This window comes from Misgurnus anguillicaudatus, chromosome 12, assembly GCF_027580225.2.
Source record: "Misgurnus anguillicaudatus chromosome 12, ASM2758022v2, whole genome shotgun sequence".
NCBI classification, from domain to species: domain Eukaryota; kingdom Metazoa; phylum Chordata; class Actinopteri; order Cypriniformes; family Cobitidae; genus Misgurnus; species Misgurnus anguillicaudatus.
In genome coordinates this window covers 14,537,958-14,562,559 of record NC_073348.2, presented here as the reverse complement: position 1 = coordinate 14,562,559, position 24,602 = coordinate 14,537,958, and positions in this window count along the sequence as shown.

The following is a 24,602-nucleotide window of genomic DNA, read 5'->3' as shown; positions in this document are numbered from 1 at the left end:
ATCACACAAAAAACCCAGAATAGCTGACTTCCTGTTTGGTTTACGGCTTCGCTCCAAGAGACTTTTTTGTAGAGGTCTTGTCATGATACAGAAGCGTTCCAAATTTCGTAATTGTACGTCAAACACAGTCCGAGGGCTGCTTCGTTGAATATTTGTAGGTGGCGCTATTATGGAACCATTTTCCCACGCTTAATTCCAAAGTCTACACCCCTTGACATCTGTGCAAAATTGCATGAGTTTTTGAGCATGTTTAAGCCCTCTAAATAATAATAATAATAATAATAATAATAATAATAATAATAATAATAATAATAATAGAAGGAACACGCCCACATTTTGGGAATTTAGCTTATTCACCATATCCCCCAGAGTTAGATAAGTCCATACATACCTTTTTCATCTCCGTGCAGCTATAACTCTGTCTGATGCAGCCCCCGCTAGCTTAGCTTAGCACAAAGACTGGAAGTGAATGGCTCCAGCTAGCATACTGCTCCCAATAAGTGACAAAATAACGATTACATTTTTCTATTTCTATTTTGTGATTTGTGATCGCATAAAGCTAATTGTTTTTGCACAATAAACCCACAAACAGTAGCCCACTAAAATTAAAACTGCGCCTTCCCCCTCTGATTCAATAGCAAGGTGAAGGGTACAGTTATGAGTTACCACAAGCACCGCTCGTTTAAATTACATAGAGCCCGGGAACAACTGCAATGGTAGTGTCCACCCTGTTCATGTAATAGTGTCACTAAAGTTGTAAATAACCATCATTATATTTTGTAGGAAATGTGTTTGTCTTTTATTTTGAAATTCTAAAGTGCAATGTTTTGACTTCCAGTGTTAAGCTTCGCGCTTTGTGTTTAGGTTTGAGTGGAACGCGCGCTCGGGTTAGTGCAGTTGTAGTATAACGAATACGATAGCGCTCATTGACACTGGATGATAAAATATATGTGTAATTCATGCTTGCACCCCCTCAGAAGAGGCAAAAGGTATGTTTAATAGTTTGACAAATGCATATTTCTTCTGTTAATGTGTTATTTTGCACAAATGTAAAGCTAGCGGATTTTGAACCGTGTTAGCTAATAAATCGTATGTTTATGTAAATTGCAGCTCTTACGTTGGTGTTATGGTGAACGGAAAAGGTTTAACAAAGGATTAAAGCATCATAAAAACCATCAGTAAAGGTTTCGTCTCTGTCTTGGGGGGCATGCTACAGTAAGAGCTTCACCTCAGCGTGCTCGTGAACTCTAAGGACAACGGCAACAGCACCGAAAATGGACGATATCGAAGAGCAAACACGTAAGCTACAAATCGAAATCCATGAAACGACAGCTTTATTACATCAAGGAGATACAGAAAGTATGTCAAGACAGGAGTTAAAGGATGATATTGACCGCAAAGAAAAACAATTAGTCGAACTGTGACCGAGTTGTCATTACCCAGAAGTTCAGAGCGCCCTAGTGTGTTAACGGAAAAAATGCTAGCCTACCAAAAAGACGAACTGATTAAAAAAAAAAAAAACTTATCAGTCTCTATGAACAATGGAAACAGCTAATCAGAAAGTCCAGAGAAAGCCTAAAGACTGACTTATCAGAGCACAAGTTGTGTGAAAACGAAATTGAAAATGGTCTGAACAACATGATGAAGGTGTACAGTGAAATAAGAGAGAGTACTATGACATCCCCTGACACAAGACGCAAAATAGACACTGCTTCACAAGAGTCCAAGGACATTATGAAAATACTTAGATAAACGTACAATAAACTGTGCTATGGATGCTTAAAGGTCGGCCATAACGCCAAAGATTGTTGCCATCGCCACACTTGTGACATTTGCAGGGGAAGGCATCCCACTTGTCTGCACAACGACCATCACAAGCCATATGTAAGGTCTCAAAGCTCTGAAAACACAGCTCCAAACACTAAAAATGAAATCGCTCTCAATGCTACTAAGGTGGGTCAATCTAGTAGCACTTCCATGATTGTTCCTGTATGGGTGTCTACAGTGCAGAGCCCGTCTGAAGAGCTATTAGTTTATGCACTATTAGACACACAGAGTGACAACACAGAGTGTCTGTGAAGAATTACATTTTTTTCTAATTGCTAACACACAATTTTGCAAACTAGTCTGGTTTTATCAAAAAACATAACACAATTTACAAAACCACACACCCAAATAGCAAAATACCACATATATCCTGCAAAATGAAGCACTCCAACCGAAACTACATATAACATTATCAAAATCAAACTTTGACACAAATTGGAACACACTTCATTCATATTACCAGATTTTTGTCTAACCAACTACACACAGTTGGGCATAATGAAAAGTGCACTTTTCTTTAGTATGCTTTGCCATAATACTAAAATGAATTTGAATTCAATTGAATTTGAATTTGAATTTTTTTTTCACCAAACAAGTCATAATGCCTCGTCCACATCACAGGCAATATATTCCCTTGCCAGACATCGAGGGAAGAAGCACCTTGAGCGCCTTATCCATCCCTAAGTTGCACCAACATCAATCTCATCATATGTCTCTTCCATAGTCTGCAAAAGAGGCATGCGCACAACGGGCTGGTGGTCATATACCTTCCATATAACTCTTCTATGGGGTTCAAAAATGGCAAGTATGGTGGGAGGTATTGCACAATAAATGTTTGGTAGTCAGCAAACCAGTTTTGGACTGGAGCTACACGATGAAAGCTCACGTTGTGCTATACTACAACATACCGGTTTCTTTGGTCTACATCATGCATACACTCTGATGGTATGAGAATGTTGTGGAGTCTTTCTAGAAATGTGAGAATATGGGCTGTGTTGTATCAAGGTTGGCATGACGGTGGAGGACACCATCCATATTGGAGATGGCAGCACACATTGTGATGTTCCCACCACGTTAGCCAGGAACATCTATAATGGCTCTGTGGCCAATGACGTACCTGTGGTCTTTTCTAGTGCTTACATCCTGATTGAAGTGTTAACAATTAACCATTCAGGTGTTTGGGCAGGTGGCACATATATTGGCCATTTAGGTCGTGTAGTGTCATTTTGAATGGTAGTGTTCTGAAAAGGCAAACATGTGACTTTATGTCAGATTGTTGTGCAGAGAACCGTGTTCAGTGCATTTAAAAAGTGCCATTGTGAATTGCAAAATGTGTGTAAAGCAGGAAATGTGTTTAGACTTTTGGAGACTTGAGAAGAGGTGTTGCTCTCTGTGTGTCAGTTTAAATAGTTGTGCTGTTCATGTCATTTTAGTGTGTTAGCAATTGGAAAAAACTGTAAGCAAACAGCTACGAGCGGAAACTCACCCTGTAAAGTTAAAGCTAACTACCATGCTAGGTGTTCATTCTACTGTTAAGAGTCACAGAGTCTCTGGAATGTGTGTGAGAGGTTATGATTCAGACATTTGCATCAACCTACCCCCCTCATATACCAAAGACTTTATTCCAGTTGACTATGACAACATACCCACTAGTGACACTGCAAAACAATGGCCCCATCTGACAGAAATTGCAGATAAGATACCACTTTGTTGAGTTGTGATGTTGGACTCCTTATCGGATTTAACTGTCCCAGAACTTTAGCTCCAAGACAAGTTCTCGTAGGAGAAGGAGAGGAGCCATATGCAATCCGCATGGACCTTGGGTGGAGTATCGTTGGAGGCTCCACACCAGCGCTTAATGAAACTCAGTCAAGTTTGTGTCATAGGATAACAATAAAGGAATTACCCCCTGTTACACCCATGGACGTGATTCGTGTGCTAGAGTCGGATTTTAAGGATACAGAGGCAAGTGACAAAACGGTCTCACAAGAGGATCTCATCTTTTTGGACAAGTTTAAGGAGGGATTAAGGAAAAATTAACAAGGACACTGTGAGATGTCTCTACCATTCAGACAAAGACCCCATTTGCCCGACAACAGAAGGCTTGCTGAAATCAGACTCGAACACTTAAAGCGAAAGTTCAACAAAAATGATGAAAATTACAAAAGAGACTATATAACGTACATGAAGGACATTATTGAGAGAGGTGATGTTGAAGAGGTACACAATGAAGGAAAACGAGGCGAACGATGGTACATTCCCCATCACGCGATATACCACCCCAAAAAACCCACAAAACTACGTGTTGTGTTCGATTGTTCGGCCAAACACAATGGTACAAGTGTAAACGATCATTTTCTCCAAGGGCCAGATCTGATTAACAATCTAACAGGCATCCTCCTTCGGTTCAGACAACGTCCTATCGCTCTAATGTGCGATATATAGAAGATGTTCCACCAGTTTCACGTTCAGCCCTGCGACAGAGATTACCTGAGTTTTCTGTGGTGGAAAAACGGCAACACAGAGACACAGCCACTTGTGTACAGAATGAAGGTACATCTTTTCGGTGCGACATCATCCCCAGGGTGTGCAAATTACGGACTAAGGTATTTAGCTAAAGAACAGTGTCACACTCACCCTGCAGGATCTGAGTTCATGGAAAAGGACTTTTATGTGGACAAGCACAGACAGTTGAAAAGGCAATACAGCTCGCACAAGAGGCAACAGAGATATGCAAGCAAGGAGGTCTCCATCTACATACATTTATCTCAAGTAGCCCTGCTGTGCTACAAAGCATCCCGCCATCTGAACGTGCTGTAGAAACAAAAACAAAGTACTTAACACTCAAAGACATGCCACAAGAACGGGCCTTAGGCATCCAATGGAACATTGAGAGGGAGTGTTTTAGATTTGACAACACCTTAAAGGACCAACCAGCAACATGTAGAGGCATCTTATCTACTGTTGCATCCATCTATGACCCCCTTGGCTTCCTGGCGCCATATGTACTTCACGGAAAAAGAATCCTGCAGGAAATGTGTCACCAAGGTATCAACTGGGATGACCCCCTGCCAGAATCACTGAGGCCAAAGTGGGAGAGCTGGCAACGTGACTTTGCAAACTTAAACAATGTAAACATAACTCGCTGCTACTTTCCTGCTAGTTTTGGAGAGATTAAAGAAATAGAGTTGCACCACTTTTCGGATGCGAGCACGAGTGGTTATGGACAATGCACCTATTTAAAAGCCAAAAACAGTAAAGAGGGGATTCACTGTTCATTGGTAATAGCCAAAGCCTGTGTTTCTCCAACCAAGCTGACTACAATCCCTAGACTTGAGCTAACTGCAGCTGTAGTTTCAGTCTCCATTAGTAACATGTTGAGAGAAGAACTCTGCTACGCTCAAGTCAAAGAGTATTTCTGGACAGATTCTAAGGTAGTTTTGGGCTATGTAAACAATGAGGCACGTCGTTTTCATACCTTTTTTAGCGAATAGGGTCCAAATGATTTGCCAAAGTACACAACCTCAGCAATGGTTTTACGTGCCATCTGAAGAGAACCCAGCCAATATGGCATCTAGGGGTAAATCTGTCACTGAGCTTCTCTCTTCTAACTGGTTCACCGGCCCCTCCTTTCTTTGGGAGAAAGACCTGCCCGCAACACAAAGTGTAGAGTTAGAACTGTCTCTTGGAGATCCTGAAGTCAGAAAAATACAAACAATGTTAACCAAAGTTACGGAGACATTCAGCCTTTCTGAACGTTTGTCCAAGTTTTCATCATGGTCCAAAGCAGTCAAAGCTGTAGCACGTCTCATCAGAAGGGCCAAGAAGTCAAATCAGATCCGCCGGCTACAGTGAGTGAACAAGAAAGTGCAGTACGTGTCATCATTCAGGATGTTCAAAGACAAACATATGGAAAGGAGATACAACTAATAAACAAAGGCAATCAGCTCCCACATCACAACAAACTGTTCCACTTAGACATTTTCAGGGACACAGACGGTCTCGTTAAGGTCGGAGGGAGACTTTCGTCTATCAAAGACTCTTTCAAACACCCTATTGTGATTCCAAAGGAACGTCATGTGACCAAATTCATAATAGCTCACTGTCACAATGAAGTAAAGCATCAAGGAAAGGGCTTCACCACAAACGAAATCAGATCCAGTGGCTACTGGATCCCAGGGATGAGCAGAACCGTTGCTTTGTCTTTGTGATGAATGCACCGCACTCCAGTCACGCAGGCGGAGTGTGGGTGCACCAGATAAGGACTGTCAGAAGTGTGTTGAATTCTACTCTGTCACTGGCGCATGGTAGACTAAATGATGCTTCACTACGGACAACCTTAACAACCCTGACAGCTTGGAACCACTTACCCCTAACCACCTGCTTCACATGAAATCCAGCACAACTCTGCCCCCACCTGGTGCCTTTCCAAAGGAGGACCTCTATGGATCAAAGAGATGGCGTCGTGTGCAGTTTTTGACTGATCAGTTGTGGTGCAGGTGGAGGCATGAATATTTGCACAACATTATTGCTAGACAGCGCTGGCACTTACCAAAAAAGGAATCTAACAGAAGGTGACATTGTGTTGGACATTATTGAACTGTCACTCAGAGGTGAGTCCTGGAGACTGTTAAAGGGAAGGACGGACTCGTGAGACGAGTGAAAATCTCCTTTGGAGATAAAAAACTGAATAACAAGGGTCAACGCAGTAGTAAGCTTTCTATTGTGGAGCGTCCTGTGCAAAAGTTAATTCTGATATTAGAATGTTCATAAACTAATTAAGATAAATGGTTATTTGTTGTTGAAAATTCTCCATTGTGGTTATACTGATATAACAAAACGCATAATTTTGTGGGAGTGTAAATAACCATCAGTATATTTTGTAGGAAATGTGTTTGTCTTTTATTTTGAAATTCTAAAGTGCAATGTTTTGACTTCCTGTGTTAAGCTTCGCGCTTTGTGTTTAGGTTTGAGTGGAGCGCACGCTCGGGTTAGTGCAGTTTTAGTATAACGAATACGATAGCGTTCATCGACACTGGATGATAAAATATATGTGTAATTCATGCTTGCACCCCCTCAGAAGAGGCAAAAGGTATGTTTAATAGTTTGACAAATGCATATTTCTTCTGTTAATGTGTTATTTTGCATAAATGTAAAGCTAGCAGATTTTGAACCGTGTTAGCTAATAAATCGTATGTTTATGTAAATTGCAGCTCTTACGTTGGTGTTATGGTGAACGGAAAAGGTTTAAGAAGGGTTAAAGCATCATAAAAACCATCAGTAAAGGTTTCGTCTCTGTCTTGGGGGGCATGCTACAAAAGTTAAATTAGATCTAGCTAATGGCACTGTTACAGTAAACTAATTTAGTCATCTAAAAACATAACAGAACACTTACCGTAGCCGCAGGTGATCCGCTGTCCTGTCTGTACGATCGATGGGATGGCCGTATTCTTCAGCACACGTTTCATTGTCCGTGTGGCAAATACAAATTCCATTTTTTTTTTTTTTTGAAAATAGTTGTCCTCTGTGAAATGGTCTGAGCAATAATGGTGGCTACAGGTGTGTGTGGAGCTATATCCAGAGCAATCAGCTATTGTTTCATCAGGTCAGTGTTTTTGTTGGAATTCTATGAAATATCATGGTACTTGTTATCCCCTGTTTATTGTTGCAGCTCTTTACAATACAGTAAACACCCATGATTGTAATACATTTACTATCCAGCAATCGCTAACTCCGTTACTCCAACTCTAAGTGAACTCTCTGTTCCTCACCACGGGGCTTCTCACTCAGATGCTGCGAGCAAATCACTCCACCCAAGCAGCAGTGCTTCGCCCGAGAATATAGTTCCCCATACTATACGATAAAAAGATGTGTGTGTCTCATACGACCTTGTTATTTGTACACGATGTGACTATATAAATCACACAATATAAATAGGAAAATGTTGGCTTCCAGTCTTTATGCTAAGCTAAGCTAGCGGGGCTGCGTCAGACAGAGTTACAGCACGCACAGAGATGAGAAAGGTATGTATGCACTTATCTAACTCTTAAAGGTGCAGTGTGTAAATTTTAGCGGCATCTAGTTGTGAGGTTGCGAATTGAATCCACTGCTCACCTCTTGCTTTTGAAACACATAGAGAAGCTACGGTAGCTGCCACCGGACAAACATGTTAACAGTTCATTATGAAAGGTCTTTGTACACCCCTGATAATATAGTTTTGTATATTATTTTGCATTCTGTCAAGAGATCCTTCTAAAATTACACACTGCACCTTTAAGCATACAGTGAATAAGCTAAATTACCAAAATGTGGGCATGTTTCTTTCAAGCTGCAAGCAGTGATAAAAGTGCCCTCACACGCATGTGCACCGCCACCCTATGGCCTTAGTAAAGCAGTGAACCAGGGTGATATGAATTTAAGTGGATAAATATAGGTGCATTTTCAAAAGAATTTTGATGTGCCACACCTTCTGTGTGCAGCAGGTGGCTCTATGACTTTAACTGATTGTTGTTACATTGATGTGTTCAGGCCAGGACCCTTGTCAAACATATGAAGTCTGTGACAGGTCGGACATTGTATGCCTGAGTTACAGCATGACAGCTTTCTCATGGCGAAACATCAAACTTTGCCAGGCCGCCACGACACGCCCTTTAACGAAAATTCAAGATCTTCATTTATCAAGATTTATCATTGTGAAGTCCTTAAGTTCAGACTGACCAAATGTGATGATGATCTGAATACATTTCAATAAGCAATAAATCACTGTGTAAACCTTACATTTCCTGCTCCCAGCAAGTGGCGCTTTGACTGTCTTTTAATATTGCCATGTTGATGTGTTCAGGCCAGGGCACTTATCAAACATGTGAAGCATGGGTCAGATTGGACATTGTAAGCCTGAGTTAGAACAACTTCCTGTTTTATGGCAAAAAGCAGAAATTTAAAAGGCCGCCACAGACACACCCTCTAACGAAAATTCAAGATCTTTGCAATTTAGCATCACAAAGGCCTTTAGATGACACAGACCAAATATGGTTTTAATCTAATGAAATCTGTAGGAGTTTGTTAAAGTACGAAGCCCAGAAATGGCAAAATTTGCACTCAAGCTACAGTGAAAATTCAAAATGTCCGACTTCCTGTGGGGTTTAGAGTTTGGCTCCAAGAGACTTTTTTGTAGGTCTTGGGGTGATACATGATCCTATCACATTTCGTATTTGTGCTTTTGTCACGGCCAGGGGCTGGCTGTGCTAGGCTAAAGCCACGCCCCTTCTCAACTTCCACCTCGAGGAGGTCCCCAAAGGCAACCCAATGACCAGACAACACGAGAACAGGTAAGTATAAAACAATCTTTATTGAATTTAAATATTTAAAATGTCTTGGGGAATGGGGAAAGGGGATTAAAACAAAATCTAGCTCTGCCCTCCAGGTGGGCCTCCAGCCGGGGGATGACGGGAAGCAAGGGGCCAACGGGGGTCCGGGACGTGGGACTCAGGCTCCGGCCTGGCCTTAATAATCCGTGGTGCGCTCCTTCTTCCTCCTTTCGACTGGACTAGCGTACCGTAAGTACAGGTTTTTGCTCGGTTTCTCCTCAGAATATTCACTCTCTCTCCTCTTCTCTCCACAGGTATCGACTTGGACACAGAAGCACAGTTAGTTTGCTTTAAGATGGCTCTCACCTCTCGACTGGACTCAGCGTACCGTAAGTACAGGTTTTTTGCTCGGTTTCTCCTCAGAATATTCACTCTCTCTCCTCTTCTCTCCACAGGTATCGGCTTGGACACAGAAGCACAGTTAGTTTGCTTTAAGATGGCTCTCACCTCTCGACTGGACTCAGCGTACCGTAAGTACAGGTTTTTGCCCGGTTTCTCCTCAGGTTCTTCCCCACAAGTCTACCGGATACAGTGCATGCTCCGTCTCTATGGATCGACATCTTAAGAGATTAATAGGCACACAGGCAGCAGTGGCGGACTTACAGCAGTCGGTGCGACGTGCGATGGGGTAGGTAGTTCCTAGGTGGCGTCGGGGGCGAACCCTCACGACCGCTAGATGGTGGCAGAGGGGTGGAATATCCCAACATCTCACCGGGCCGAGCGCTACCCTTTCCTCGTTACCGTCAGGCGTTCGAACTCTGGACAGGGGCGCCCCTTTGTAGAGGCCACGGGACGATGGAATTACGTCACCTCTCTCTCTGCAACAACAATGTTTATGCAATCGAAAACATCAATAATAATAGCCCCAAATCGTACTCACACCTCTGCTGTTTCCTCGGCTCTTCACCGCCACTCCTCACATCCGCCCGATGTCTAGACGGGGGAAAATCGCTTCTGGGCACCGTACTATTTCTGGAGGCCCGAAGCACGCTCACAACGTATGCTGTACTGAACTGAGCTGAAGCCAGCAGCCTCTTTGTCTTCTCTCAACGAAGTGCGTGAAGGCGGGAGTTGATCTGACAAGACACACAGCAATACACAGCAACCCACAGCAATATACAGCACCACGTCAAAAATAAAGGTTTCCACAGCACAAAGACTCACCCACCACTCCAAGTGTACGAAAAAGGCGCCCGTCTTCCCTCACTTCGCTTAGTTCAGATATGGCGATGGAAATATGCGGCCCAGCTAGTGGTGTCGTTGTTGTGTCTGCATCGGTAAGTATTTCCTCGGCTCACCCACCACGCTCTATGAGGGGTAGGGCCGTCCTCCTTCTCCTGGAGGGAGTTAACATAAGCCAGGTTAATACACAAGACACTTTCAGCTAGATCTAGGTACTCACAGCGATGCCGTTTCAATCCCCTTTTTCACTTCGTCTCAATCCGTCATGTGTTCGTTCTCCTCACAACCTTTAAGGTTCGCGATGACTTCACAATCAACAGTTCCAGCCTGAGAGATAGAGAGAGTTTAGGCAGCCACAAACAGCGCACCAGCGGCCACAACACAGCGCTTCCACACACACCCAAAAGGTCTCTCGACTGTGAATAAACTTGGCCTTAAGTACTGCCTTGTTCAGCGTATCTTCCAATCACTAACCGCTGTCCCTAACTAGGCACAGGTGCATCGAATTCACCGATTTCCCGCTCGCGGCGCTTACCGGAAGTCCGGTGTTCGTCTTTTCCGGTCCGGGCGGAAACACTTCCGGGCGGAACCAAACTTCCATAATTTTGGTTCCGCCCCAAAGAAAAAAAGATAGTCACCTTGTGACACTTTTTTATAGTAGGGGGCTGCTCTCTTAAGTTTTTGTAGGTGGCGCTATAGAGACATTTTTACACCTCCAATTCTGAAGCCTATTTTAAAGAAAAATTTTCACCACATTTTAGACGTGTGCAATGTTTCATGACTTTTTGAGCTTGTTTAGGCTGTCAAAAATGCGATTCATTTAGCAATACTTTGCGAGGCCGCCACGGACACGCCCTTTAACGAAAAGTCAAGGTCGTTGCTAGTTATCATCACAAAAGGTCTTGATATAAGACTGATAAAATATGATGTTGATATGGTTAAATCTCCAAGAGCAGTAAGTCACAGCGTAAAACATGGTATTTCCTGCTGCCTCTAGGTGGCGCTATGATTGTTACTGAATTATGCAATGTTGATGTGTTCAGGCCAAGACCCTTATCAAACATGTTAAGTTGGGGGCAGATCTGACAATGTATGCCTGAATTACAACACCTTCCTGTTTTATGGTGAAACATCACATTTTGACATGCCGCCACATAAACGCCCTTCAACGAAAAGTCAAGATCTTTGCAATTTATCATTGCAAAAGGCTTAACATCAGTCTGACCAAATATGATGATGATTTGATTAAATATCTAAGAGCAGTAAATCACGGCGTAAAACATGGCATTTCCTGCTACCTCTAGGTGGCGCTATGACCAAAGCTAAATATTGGCTTTGAAATGTGTTCAGGCCAAGACCCTTATCAGATTGGACATTGTATGCCTGAGTTATAACAACTTACTGTTTCATGTGAAAATGGTGAAATTTGTCAGGCCACCATGGACACACCCTCTAACGAAAAGTCAAAAGCTCCACAATTTAACATTGCAAAGGCCTTTAGATGATACTGACCAAATATGATGATGATCTAATTAAATCTGTAGGAGGAGTTAGTTAAAGTACAAACCCTGGAAATGGGAAAATTTGCACAGAAATCACAGAGAAAATTCAAAATGACCGACTTCCTGTGGGGTTTAGAACTTGGTTCCAATGGACTTTTTTGTAGGTCTTGAGATGATAGATGACCCTACCAAATTTTGTATCTGTACGTTTTTCCTAGCGGGAGAGCTGTTCTCGTGAAATTTTGCAGATGCCGCTATCGAGTCAATTCTACACACCCACTTCTGACACCTATACCACATGTACATTTTCGTCACTTCTGACGTGTGTGCAAAGTTTAATGAGTTTTCGAGCATGTTAAGGCCCTCAAAAATGCGATTCATTTTGGAGAAGAAGAAACTGAGCAAAAACAATAGGGCTTTGCACCCACGGGTGCTCGGGCCCTAGAAATAATAAATTCGAGCAAAAACAATAGGGCTTTGTACCTTTCGGTGCAGGCCATTCTGGTCCTCGGTCCTTGGGCCCTAAATATAGCTGCATGCAGCGATGGTGGGCCCTCACACTTTTTTATCGCTAAACGGTGCCTCCGAGAAAACAATGCACAGTGGGCAAGTGCATCAAGTGGGTAAATATCCATGGGCTATTTAATGTTGTTACTGACCCATTTGGGTACTGTAGGTAAAACAAACCCCACATTTTAGACAAACGGGGGTGCTACTGAGCGACTTAAGGGACATACCTATGTCTGACCTTTTTGTCCACAGTTAACAGTCGACAACTCTGATATGTGTGCCAAATTTGAAGTTAATCTAAGCACGCCAAGAGCCTTAAATATGCCTGAAATTATAATAAACTTTGATGCGTTGCCATGGCAACAGCGTTTGAGATGTCAAAATTCCCTTTGCAATTTATCATCTCCAATATCTTGGCATCATGTTGACCTTGTTTGGTGTTAATCACATGAATCCCCTAGGAGGAGTATTTAAAAGTTTACCGCATGCATTTTTTAAACAATCCAAAATGGCCCACTTCCTGTTGGGCGGAGTATTTAAAAGTTCACAGCATGTAACTGTCAGCCTTAAATATGCCGTAAAATGAAAGCAAAGTTTGACACGTTGCCATGGGAACAGCATTTGAGATATCAAAAATCCATTCGCAATTTAGCATCTACGATGTCTTGGCATCATGTTGACCACTTCTGGACTCAATCACATTATTTCCTTAGGAGGAGTATTTAAAAGTTCACTGCATGCAACTGTAAGGCTTAAATATGCCTTTAAAATTAAATAAAAGTTTCATAGATCACCTGCAAGTGTGCGTACATGAATCATCCTAATATCCCACCCTGCAAGCCCATTCTCCCATCAAGTTTGTTTTTTTATAAATCAGAACCTCTGCTTGGGAATTGGCATACGCATGTTTCCAGCCCCGTTTTGTGCGTACGCACTCATTTTTTAAACTTAGATATTAGACACTTCCTGTTTCTCTGATTTCGCCATGAATTTGTCGCCTCGCCATGGCACAACCAGTCGAGATATCAAAAATCCCTTTGCAATTTAGCAAGTACAATGTCTCGACATCATGATCACCACGTTTGGTGTCAATACCATGAATCCCCTAGGAGGAGTATTTAAAAGTTTACCGTATGCATTTTTAAACAATCCAAAATGGCCCACTTCCTGTTGGGCGGAGCTAAAATGTTTGATGGTGAAAGTTGTTTGGGTCAATGAGATCTATATGCGTACCAACTCTTATACATGTGCGTACATGTTTGCCCAATATATGGGCCATTCTACCGAATTGGTGCAAATTGACACTTCAAAACTTCTTGAAAAAGTGTGTTTTTTCCTGCAAGCTTTGTAGTCATAAACATAGTAGAACATCTAAGGAACACTAATCTACTGATTGGACACTTTAGTTTCCTAGCATGTTTTTCTACAGTTTTGATATGTTTTCTCTCTCCCAAAATGTGTCACTACCGAAACACAACACCATTTGATATAAAAATTAGGTTTTTAATAGCCTATTCTGATTTTCTTTACATTAATCTTCTAAATATATTTTTTACATTTTTTTAAGACAGTTTCATAGTTATATTGATTAGAAATATAATTTTAACAAAACTATAAGAGTGGTTCATCAAATAGAATGCATTTTGAAAGCAATATTTCTCTGTACTGTAATTGCCATACATGCACTGATACAGATTTGAAATTCAAGGAATCATTAGTTTAAATTTTTATCTTACTAAATAAAATTATGTCATCTTTTCTGATAACAAAGCCTATTTTATTTTTCCAGAAAATTATTTGTTTCTGTCGTGACCTCAAATGTTCGGTAGTGACAGTAAAGTTTCGGTAGTGACGACCATATTGGATTGTCCATATTTTGTGTAGAAAAAGTAATTAGTTAGTCAAAAATGGTTGGCATTATGCAGTCAAAACATACAGCACAAAGAATATCTAAAGCAACACCACATAAAAGCACTTTGCACTGACATTACGCTGAAGAGATGGCGGATAGTTCAGACCTTAAAGGGATGCAAGATGCTGTGTTGATTTTCACATCTCTTGAGAAAAAGATGACTTAATGTATGTCCATATAAAACTTCAGGCCCACAGTATAAACTACAGAATTTGGTGTGTTTGCACCCATGTCCATCTGTAAACTTCTCTAAACCTCCTTAACTGATTCTCTTGTTGCTGAGTTTGAAGTAAACTTAATTTTTGATTTGATTTGAGGTAGGTTAAATACATTTTCATATAAAAAACGGCATTGGCCGATTTGTGGCTGCTGTGTTCACCGAGTTTTTCCAGCTTTATTTACAGACAGAAATATAGATTTTTAAGTTCAATAAATGTTTTGAGACTTGTAACATTTGGCATCATCGTGTCATTTTTATAAGTATACTGTTGTATATCGTTTAATAAGGATGCTACACAAACGGCTGTCAAGAACAGTGCGTTTATCTGTTTATATCTTGCACAACTGTCATGCACTCATAGCACAACACAGAAGACTTCCTGTTACAAGGTATACATACATAAAGTCTCCACAAGGTGGAGCTGCTGCCTAAGCAGTACAACAGGATACCCTGTAACATCTCCCTTCCTGTAGTAAGATATTCAAACATTAAATGACATTGTCAATAACATGAACTTGATTAAACTCCCCCTGTTAACTCTGCTAAGAACACCCCAACTGATTAACAGGCTATTACCTACCACAGCTGTCAGAACACAAATACTGATAAGACAGCTGTTAACATTGTTTTTGTTTGCTTGTTCAGTTAGCCCCACTTAAAGGTTTAATCTATCCCGAGGTTTAATTAGCCGGCCACTCCGGGAGTATGACTGGCCCTGCTCCGCTCGGTGTGGTGTGCAAATGGTTTGTGAGGAATGGGGTGCACCCCCATGACTGGTGCCTGTCTCTTCACTGCTATCCTCGCTCGCAGCGCTCTCTGCTGTGGCATGTGCATCCCCAGGAGGCTCTGGGGGATGTTCTAGATTCCCTGCTGACAACGAGGGGACTCCCTTTGCTGGTCTAAGATCGACCCTGTTACGACGGTACGCTGTCCCCTCCACATTAACAACATAGGACCTGGGACCCGCCTGCTGCAGGCACACCCCTTTTCTCCACCGGCCAGTCCTGTCCCCAGGGAGTGGTTTCATCCTGATTGGCTGACCAATGTTTAGCTCAGGCAAATCTTTGGCTGATCTGTCATAGCTCAGTTTTGCCCTCTGGCGTTTCATACACAGTTTGTCTGGAACCTCATTGATGACCCGGGGCATCAGAAGCTGGTCCGTCACAGGGAGGTGCATTCTCAGTCTCCGCGACATCAGTCGCTGGGCAGGACTGCAGTGCAGTCCTTCTGAGGGCGTGTTCCTCCAATGAAGAATAGCTTTCCATGGGTCCTCGCCAGCGAACGCAGCTCTTCTGCAAAGGCTTTTTACAATCTTAACTGCCGACTCAGCTTTGCCATTGGCTTTTGGGTGTCTTGGCGATGAGGTAACATGCTCAAAGCACCACTCATTTGCAAATGTCCTGAAAGCTCCACATGCGAACTGACATCCACAGTCAGAAATGACCCGGTCTGGTATGCCATGGCGTGCAAATTGAGCCTTGCACCTCAGGATCGTAGTCTCAGCTGAGAGGTCAGGAAGCAGATCGACCTCCCAGAAGTCAGAGTAATGGTCCACCACGAGCAGGAAATCCTTTCCTGCATGGTTGAACAGGTCCATGCTCACTATCTGCCAGGGACGTGTGGGTAGTGGGTGTGACATCATGGTCTCTTTCTGTTGTTCATGTGCATACTCATTGCACACAGAACATTGTTGCACAAAGTCTTTTATTTCTCCCTGCATGTTGGGCCACAATAAGGTGTCACGGGCTTGCCTGTAGCAAGCCTCTCCCCCTATGTGGCTGTAGTGGATCCGTCTCAGCATTTCTGATCGCAAAGTTTTAGGAATGATAACACGCTGGCTTCTGAAGAGTACGCCGTCTTGCACACTGATTTCGTCTCTGATGGCCCAGTACCCTCTAATCACTATGGGCGTCTCCTCTCTGCAGTCTGGCCATCCTTTCAGCACGACAGTCTTAAGCATCTGAAGACACTCATCCTTCTCCGTGTGTTGTCGGATTTGAGTGAGGCGTTGGCTGGTGACGTTCAAATAGTCTGTCTGCTGAATTGCCGCGGTGTCGTACTGTTCCTGTTGCAAGCTGCAGACCATTTCCCGGCTGTACTGCGTGTCCGTGCTCTGTGGCGGGGTAGCAGCTCTGCTGAGCGTGTCACTGATGTACATTTCCGGGCCTGGTTTGTACACCACTTTGAGGCAGTAATTCTGAAGCGTGAGGAGCATGCTCTGGAGGCGCACTGAGAAGGGGCTTAAGGAAGATGGACACCAGCGGGCGGTGATCTGTCTCTGCTGTAATATCACCTCTCCCATACAGGTAGTAGTGGAATCGCTGACAGGCAAACACAATGCTCAGGCATTCTTTTTCTATTTGAGCATAATTTTGCTCTGTTTGGGACAATGCACGGGATGCAAATGCAACTGGCTGTCCTTCCTGTAGCAAACAGCAGCCCAGACCCGTCTGGCTGGAGTCGCTCTGTATGGTGACTGGCCTGTTGATGTCATAATACCTCAAAACAGGTACAGCTGTAATCAGCGTCTTGATCTCTGTAATGGCCGCATCGTGCTTCGGCAGCCAGTGCCACTGTACATCTTTGTCCAACAGCCTCCTCAGTGGTTCACAGACTTCTGATAAGCGCGGCATGAACTTGGATAGGTAGTTCACAAACCCCACAAAACGCTGCACACCTTTAGTGTCCGTGGGGTTGGGCATGTCTAGAACTGCTCTGACCTTGTCAGGGTCAGCTTTGAGGCCCTCGACTGAAAGAACATGGCCATGAAAGCGGACTTCCTTAACTCGAAATTGCAGCTTCTTCAAACTTAGCCTCAATTTTACTTCCCTGCATCTGTCCATCAGTGCGATGAGGTTTGCGCCATGGTCTTGAATGGCTTCTTCCTCTGTGTCCCCACAGCCCACAATTAAGATGTCGTCAGCTATAGGCTCAATTCCTTTTAAGCCCACCAGGAGCTCGTGCTGCTTCCTCTGATACAGCTCTGGCGCAACTGACACACCAAAAGGGAGTTTCAGCCAGCGTTTCCTGCCCCACGGCGTCCAAAATGTAGTCATCAAGCTGCTCTCCTCATCCAGGCGGCACTGTAGAAACGCGTCCCGCGCGTCCACCAGCGCAAAGATACGTGCTTTTGGCAGCTTGTACAGCACATCATCTAGGGTGGGCATAAGGTAATGGGACCGCTTGAGAGCTTGGTTCAGGGGTCTGGGGTCAATACAGAGCCTAAGTTTCTCTGGCTTCTTCACTATGACCAGATTGCTTATTCAGTCAGTGGGTTGTGTGACTGTGACTAAGTGCCCATCCTTTTCATACTGGTCCAACTGCGCTTTAACGGCTGCTTTGAGGGCCACTGGTACATTTCTGGGGGCGCATTGCACTGGGGCAACAGTGCTGTCCAGCTCAAAGTGAAGTTTGCCAGGCAGAGAGTCAATAGGGCCGTTGAAGACATCATGATATGTGCTGATTAAGCTCTCTTTAGTCAGCATGCTCAACTTCATATGCTCTACACATTTCAACTCCTCTGGAATTGTGAAGCGTATCAGACCGAGTTCCTCGCATGTGGATCCCGAAAGCAGTGGCCTCTGGCTGGATTTCACAATTTCAAAGTCAAGTTTGTGTTTTTTGCCTCTAATGACGCACTGAGTGCTAAACAGTCCCATGGAGTTCATCCAAGCACTGTTGTAAAGTTTCAGTCTGGTCCGACTAGGCTGAAGAGCCGTCCTGGGTGATAGTCTCATTTTGTCTTTGATACTCATCACGTTGCAGGTTGCTCCAGAGTCGAGCTGGCATCTCTGGGGCCCGTTCTGCAGTGGGAGGTTGACAAACCACTTTTTCCCCTGTGTGTTTACTGCTCCTATGCTCATTGCTGTGTAAATCTGGCCCAGATTGCCACCATTATCATCTTGATCCTCTTCAGAGGGTGCATCCATAGTGTGTAACTGGCGTGAGTTTTGGCCTCTTTTCCTGCATACTTTTGCGAAGTGATTGGGGGTGCCACACGAGCGGCATGCTTTTCCAAAAGCGGGGCACTGGTCCCGCCCACGTCTGTGTTGAGAGCCACAGTACCGGCACTCACCTGTCCCTCTCATGCTCTGTGCGGGTTTGACGGTCTGTTCATATGGCCTGCTTGTAGGCCGCCGTCGCTGTTCCTCTGCCATATTAAGGCTTTCTCCAGTTCTAGAGGTGTCCAGTGCCATAGTTTTCAACTTACTGTCCATAATCTCTGCAGTGCGGCAAATCTCAACTGCCATTGCCAATGTGAGGTCTTTTTCTCTAAGCAGGCGGCGCCTTGCCCCCTCGTCAGTTATCCCAAGAACAAGCCTGTCTCTTATAAGCTGGTCTCTTAAGACTCCATATTCACATGTTTTGCTGCTTTCTCTCTCAGTCTCGTAACAAACGCATCAATAGTCTCACCCTCCTCTTGTCTAAGATTTCCAAAAACGTACCTTTCAAAGATGACATTTTTAGTGTGTGCAAAGTAGTCTTCAAGTGCTTCCAGTATGGCTTTTACGTCTTTCTGTTTGTCTTGTGTGAGACCCAGGTTGTGCTTGTATACGTGCCGGCACTCGCTACCCATTAGCCGTCTCAGTGTTGCCGTTTGCACGTCCGCATCTTTCTCAGATAGTCCGGTCGCAAGTAAGTAATCATCAAACTCTGCTCGAAAATTTGCCCAATTGCTGCTCAAGTCGCCAGACATCTTCATCGGCTCCGGTGGCGGAATTGATGACGCCATCATACAGTCACAATGTTGTTATATGACTAACGTGAGCCATTTGCCGCAAACTAAACTTCTCCATACATAAACAAAACGCGTCGTGTCAGCGACGGCCTACATATGCTCACTTTTGGGTCCTAATCTATCTGACACCATGTTGTATGTCGGTTAATAAGGACGCTACACAAACGGCTGTCAAGAACAGTGCGTTTATCTGTTTATATCTTGCACAACTGTCATGCACTCATAGCACAACACAGAAGACTTCCTGTTACAAGGTATACATACATAAAGTCCCCACAAGGTGGAGCTGCTGCCTAAGCAGTACAACAGGATACCCTGTAACATATACTGAGTGAGCAAAAGCAGTATCGGCTCCAAGTATTGGCTCAAGAAAATCGCCAGCCTGTATCGGTCATCGGCTAAGGCTGATGAAACAAAAATCGGCACTAAAAAAATTCATATCGGTCGATCCCTAAAAAGAACTATACACACAGAACTGTCTTTTAACCATCTTCCTGTGTTTGTCCTGTCTTTTCCTCCATTCTTTTCTGAAATTTATTTGCTTCCTGTCAGATAATTCTTTGATACTTTTCAGCATCCCTTCTTCTCTGCTTTCTGATTTCGTTCTCTTTCCTTTTTTAAGTATTCTTGGTACCTCTCTGGGTCCTCCCTCAATCTTTGTCTGTATTTTCTCAGTCTGTCCGCTCTACTTTCATCTTGTACAAAGTTTTCATCTTTTAGCTATCTCTACCAATTAACCAAAGATATTTACATTATTAGTGTGAGCCTGCCCTGTCTACACTTAACAATGACATGTCAATTTACAATGATACTGATAAGTGCTATCTGTTATGTTAATTATATAAAGCAATCAGTCAAAGTCCCGCTAAATTAGCGCAGAAAGTTTTCCTACAGACCAGAGGTAGAATCATATAGCCTTCATTTATCTCAATAATGAGTCAAGCTAATATAAATCAATTAAATTAATCTGGCCTAGTTAATTTTATCTTAGTTTGTAGTCCTAGTCAAATCACATACAACATTACAGAAATATGACTGACAAATTATTTGTACTGAAAAAGAACATATGTGCACTTGAAAGTTTCTATTTATTTATTAAAAAATAAAGAAACAAGTGTCATTTTGTCACTACCGAAACAGTCACGTCACAACCGAAACTTCAACATGTTTCAGTAGTGACGATGTAAGCTAACTTTGATTCTACTGCTAAGATGCTAATCAGTATGTAGTTAGCTAGCACAGTTCTCGACATTGAAACAACAGAGTAAAACCTAAATGACCAGTAGAAAAAAATCAAAAACACTTAATTAATCATTGAAAATGTGTGATCGGTAGTGACATTCATAAATGTCACACACAGAGTTGGGTATAACGCGTTACTATGTAACGATTGTACAGGTGTGTTTTTAAATTACTAATGTACAATAAGGTTTTCTTTGTTAACATTATTTAACTATGTTATTTAATCATGAGCTCAATGCGTGCACTTGCATTAATTAATCATATGTTTATTTAAACAATTACCAAAACAACTTTTGATTGTTATATTTAACGAACTAACATGAATATTAACATTCTTTAACTTTACCAAAAGCCCTCGCGAATGCGATGACGTGTTAAAACTCTAGTTTCTGTCTCCGCGACCGCGAATGAATGTGCATAGATAGATAGATAGATGTTAATAAATGTAGAATGTTTAATGAGAAATGTTAAACATGTGTAACTTATTATAAAAGCTACAAATATTTCTGCATCATTATGACCAGCAATTTTAGGAGAGTGCAAATCACACCAAAATAGCTTTAAGCATCTTTAGCTTTAAGCATTCAAATATGACCTTCAGTGTCTCGTCTCTTGTCTCCGCCCCCTTCCTCTCCCTGTTAATAGTTTAATCATTAGTTCATTACCCTCACTTGTTTTCTCCTTATCCTGTTTAGTTTTTCATATTTAATGCCATTGTGTTCTTAGTCCTGTGCTCGTTCATTTTGTACTGTTACTGTGTGATTCTGTCTAGTGTTAGAATCATAGTCAAGTCTAGTTTAAGTCATCTGTCAGTATTCCGTGTTTGTTCTGCCCCCACGTGGGCTCTTGTTTTGTCTGTGTTATAATAAAGTGTTTTCTGTTCACCCCCGTCATCGCCTGCGTTTGGGTTCATCCGTCCTTATTTCTGACAGTTTCACTTTGTGGATTTTTTACATTTGATGTTGTCAAAGTAACTTAAAAGTAAAGTAATTAGTAATTAGATTACTTTTTGCATGTTGTAATCAGTAATGTAATCAAATTACAATTTTAAAGTAGTAATTAGTAATTTGTAGTGGATTACTTTTTTAAGTAACTTACCCAACACTGGTCACACACTGATTTCCAAACTTTTCCAAACCATGTCACCATGAGGGAGAGAGGCACAAAGAAAGTTGCTGGTTCAAAATGGAGGGGGAGTGGCTTAAAGCAAACTATGCAATGTTTCGGTAGTGACGTGAAAATGCGGGACAGTGTTTTTTTTTTACATGATTTTTACTGAAAATATCTAATAAATATATTTTTGGTTTTAACTAACAAAAGTATTTAAAATGATACTTTTTAAAACAATGATAAAAATTACATTTTAAATTTTTTCTATGGTGAAATTCAGACCTTGGGGTTTGGGACAACCACCTCTCAATTGAAAGCATCATATAAATGATGATATTTTATATATAAAGCCTGCAGCTACCTCAAATATTACTTTGGGTTTTGATTGCTATTTGCTTATATTTTTTATTATCAAACATTTTCCTACATTAATGCTTTTTAAATAAGTTTTTTGGTTCCGGGACAGCAATTTGCACGAATTTGGTAGAATGGCCCATATAGTTTGCGTACATCTGTGCACCAATGTTTGTATTTGCATTACAGGGGGCGCCACAGAGCCCCCCTGCCACGCCAGTGTACCAGCCTTTGCCCGATTCTAATGGCCGACGACTCTGACGTCTCTGCCAAATTTCAAGAGTTTTCCAGTATGTTAAGGCCCCCAAATTGCCCACAAACGTAAAAATAAATCAGAGCAAAAACAAAAGGGCTTCGCACCTTTCGGTGCAGGCCATTATGGCCTGCTCCTCGGTGCTCGGGCCTTAATAACTCCTTGAAAAACAATAGGGTCCTCACACCTCGGTGCTCTGGCCCTAAAAGCCTTTATTATTTGCAGAGGGCCAAAACATTAAAGGAGCGGTGAATCAAATACTCAATTTTAACTTGATAATTTGTTATATAAGAGGTCATCATACTTAAAGCTCCCGTTCTGTCTGTGATTTTGAAGCTTTGATTGTGTTTATAGTGGGCAATATAACATTTGTTCATGTTTCACGTGTAAAAAAACGCAGTATTTTTCACACAATTTACTTATCTGTATAGCGCTGTTTTCACTGTCCTCAAAACAGGCTGATGTCTTCCTTGATATGTGAAGTCCCTCCTTCAGAAATACGTATGGAGTTCTGATTGTGTAGTTTGTTTAGTGTGCTGTGATTCGATAGCAGCTTAGCTTAGCAGAGCCGTTTGAGCCAAAGCTGGTGACTGACGTATTCCTGTGGGCGGAGTTTAGTCAACGAACTGTTTTAATGACATCATTAAAGCAGGAAATATAGGGCTGTAGTCCAAACCGGCCGTTCGTTGTAGGCTTTTAAAGAGGAATTCTATTGAAGAAAATATATCGCCTGGCAGTGAACTTTGAGCTTTATCATTTTACAGGTATTATTTATGCTATTATAGCAACATTACACACTAACTAGTGTTTAAAAAATGGTATCAGGAAGAACGTGAATTTAAATGAACATCCTGCATGTTTCAGAACTGAAAATGTCCATGCTACTGAAATATAACAGTTTTTGGCAACAAGCCAGTATAACACCAAGTGTGGAATTCGGAAAAATATGACGTCAAAGTAGAATTGAAGCACCTCCCCATAGCCAAATACAAGGACCACTTTTGTAGCCCCTCCCACAGCTTCGCGTGACACACGTGTGTCTCAACAATAAGTAAACATGTCTTTAAAGATTGACAAATGTAACCAAAATGACTTTTAAATAAATGTTTTCTGAGAGACTTTTATTTTGACGCGGTGATCTAAAGTAACCATGGAAACGCATTTTCGGTTGTGGAAAAACGGTTTATGGGAAGAACAGAGATGCTGTATAACGGAGGCTCAACATTAGGAATGCGTGGATAAAGTTTGCTTTTGAATAAGTTCCAGCTCGCGTTTGTTTCCTTTGTGTACACGGATTCATTTGTAAAGAAGTCGATGCTGGATTTGCAGAGAGACTGTGATTAAAAACACCACTAATATTGGATCTGACAAAAATGACAAATCAGTATATACACAGTAAGTTTATTTAAGTCACTGTGTTTCACTATTGGTTTGTTAGAAGAGATCGCTTGATATGTCTGTTGTAACATCCGTGCCTAAACACGTATGTTTGACTGTTTTAATGTATTAAAAACATTAAACGATTAATAAAGGTACAACACTTAGAGGTATAGCAGAAGATTTTCCCGAATTATTTAAAAGAACCGCCCCTCTCGAGAGGGAACGCCTGTTAAACGCGTGCACAAGACAGAGAGAGAGAGAGCATGCAGGAGCCTAGTTCTTTTCTTCGCTCTGTTTACAAGTTGCTGTCGGCATGTTTACCGTGTCTGTGCGGTTCGTGACTCATGCCAGGGCTAGCATCGCTAATCATAGCTTACATCAACTTTTACTAGCAGTGATTTTAAATTGAATTCTCCAAATAGCATGACAAAATGTACCTTTCCAGTAGAAACTTCGCGTGGGAAGCCCAACCTGTCCTTTTAGCTCACGCCAGCGTGTGAATTGTCTCCCATAAACACTCTGGTCTTGTTTCTTTCTTTATAGTCCTTTCTCTTCTTGTCATACAATTCGTAGACACTTTTTCTCTTGCGACCCTCAGACATTTTGAAAAAAAAACACAGCGAGAACGCGAGCTTCAATGAATGGTTGAAACCGTAGCACAACACACATACACGTGAAAGTGCGCATGTGCAGCAAGCGAACCTAGAGGCGAGCACGTACGACGGTTATACGTCAACATATAATCAAAATGATTGACATCTGGGATGACCAATAGTCTTGATGATCCACCCGGAAAACGGAAATCTTCCGCTATACCTTTAACAACACGACTGTAATTTAATGGTAGAAATATACAAAGTTTTTGATAAAGAAGGATTTATCAGCCGCAGTTTAGATTCTGATGCGCGCTTACTGTGTTGTATACGGTAATTTAGTCACGTCGAGTTTAAATTTTTGTTTCTACTTTACTATGCATATTGTCATTTAAGTGTATCATCTTTAGCA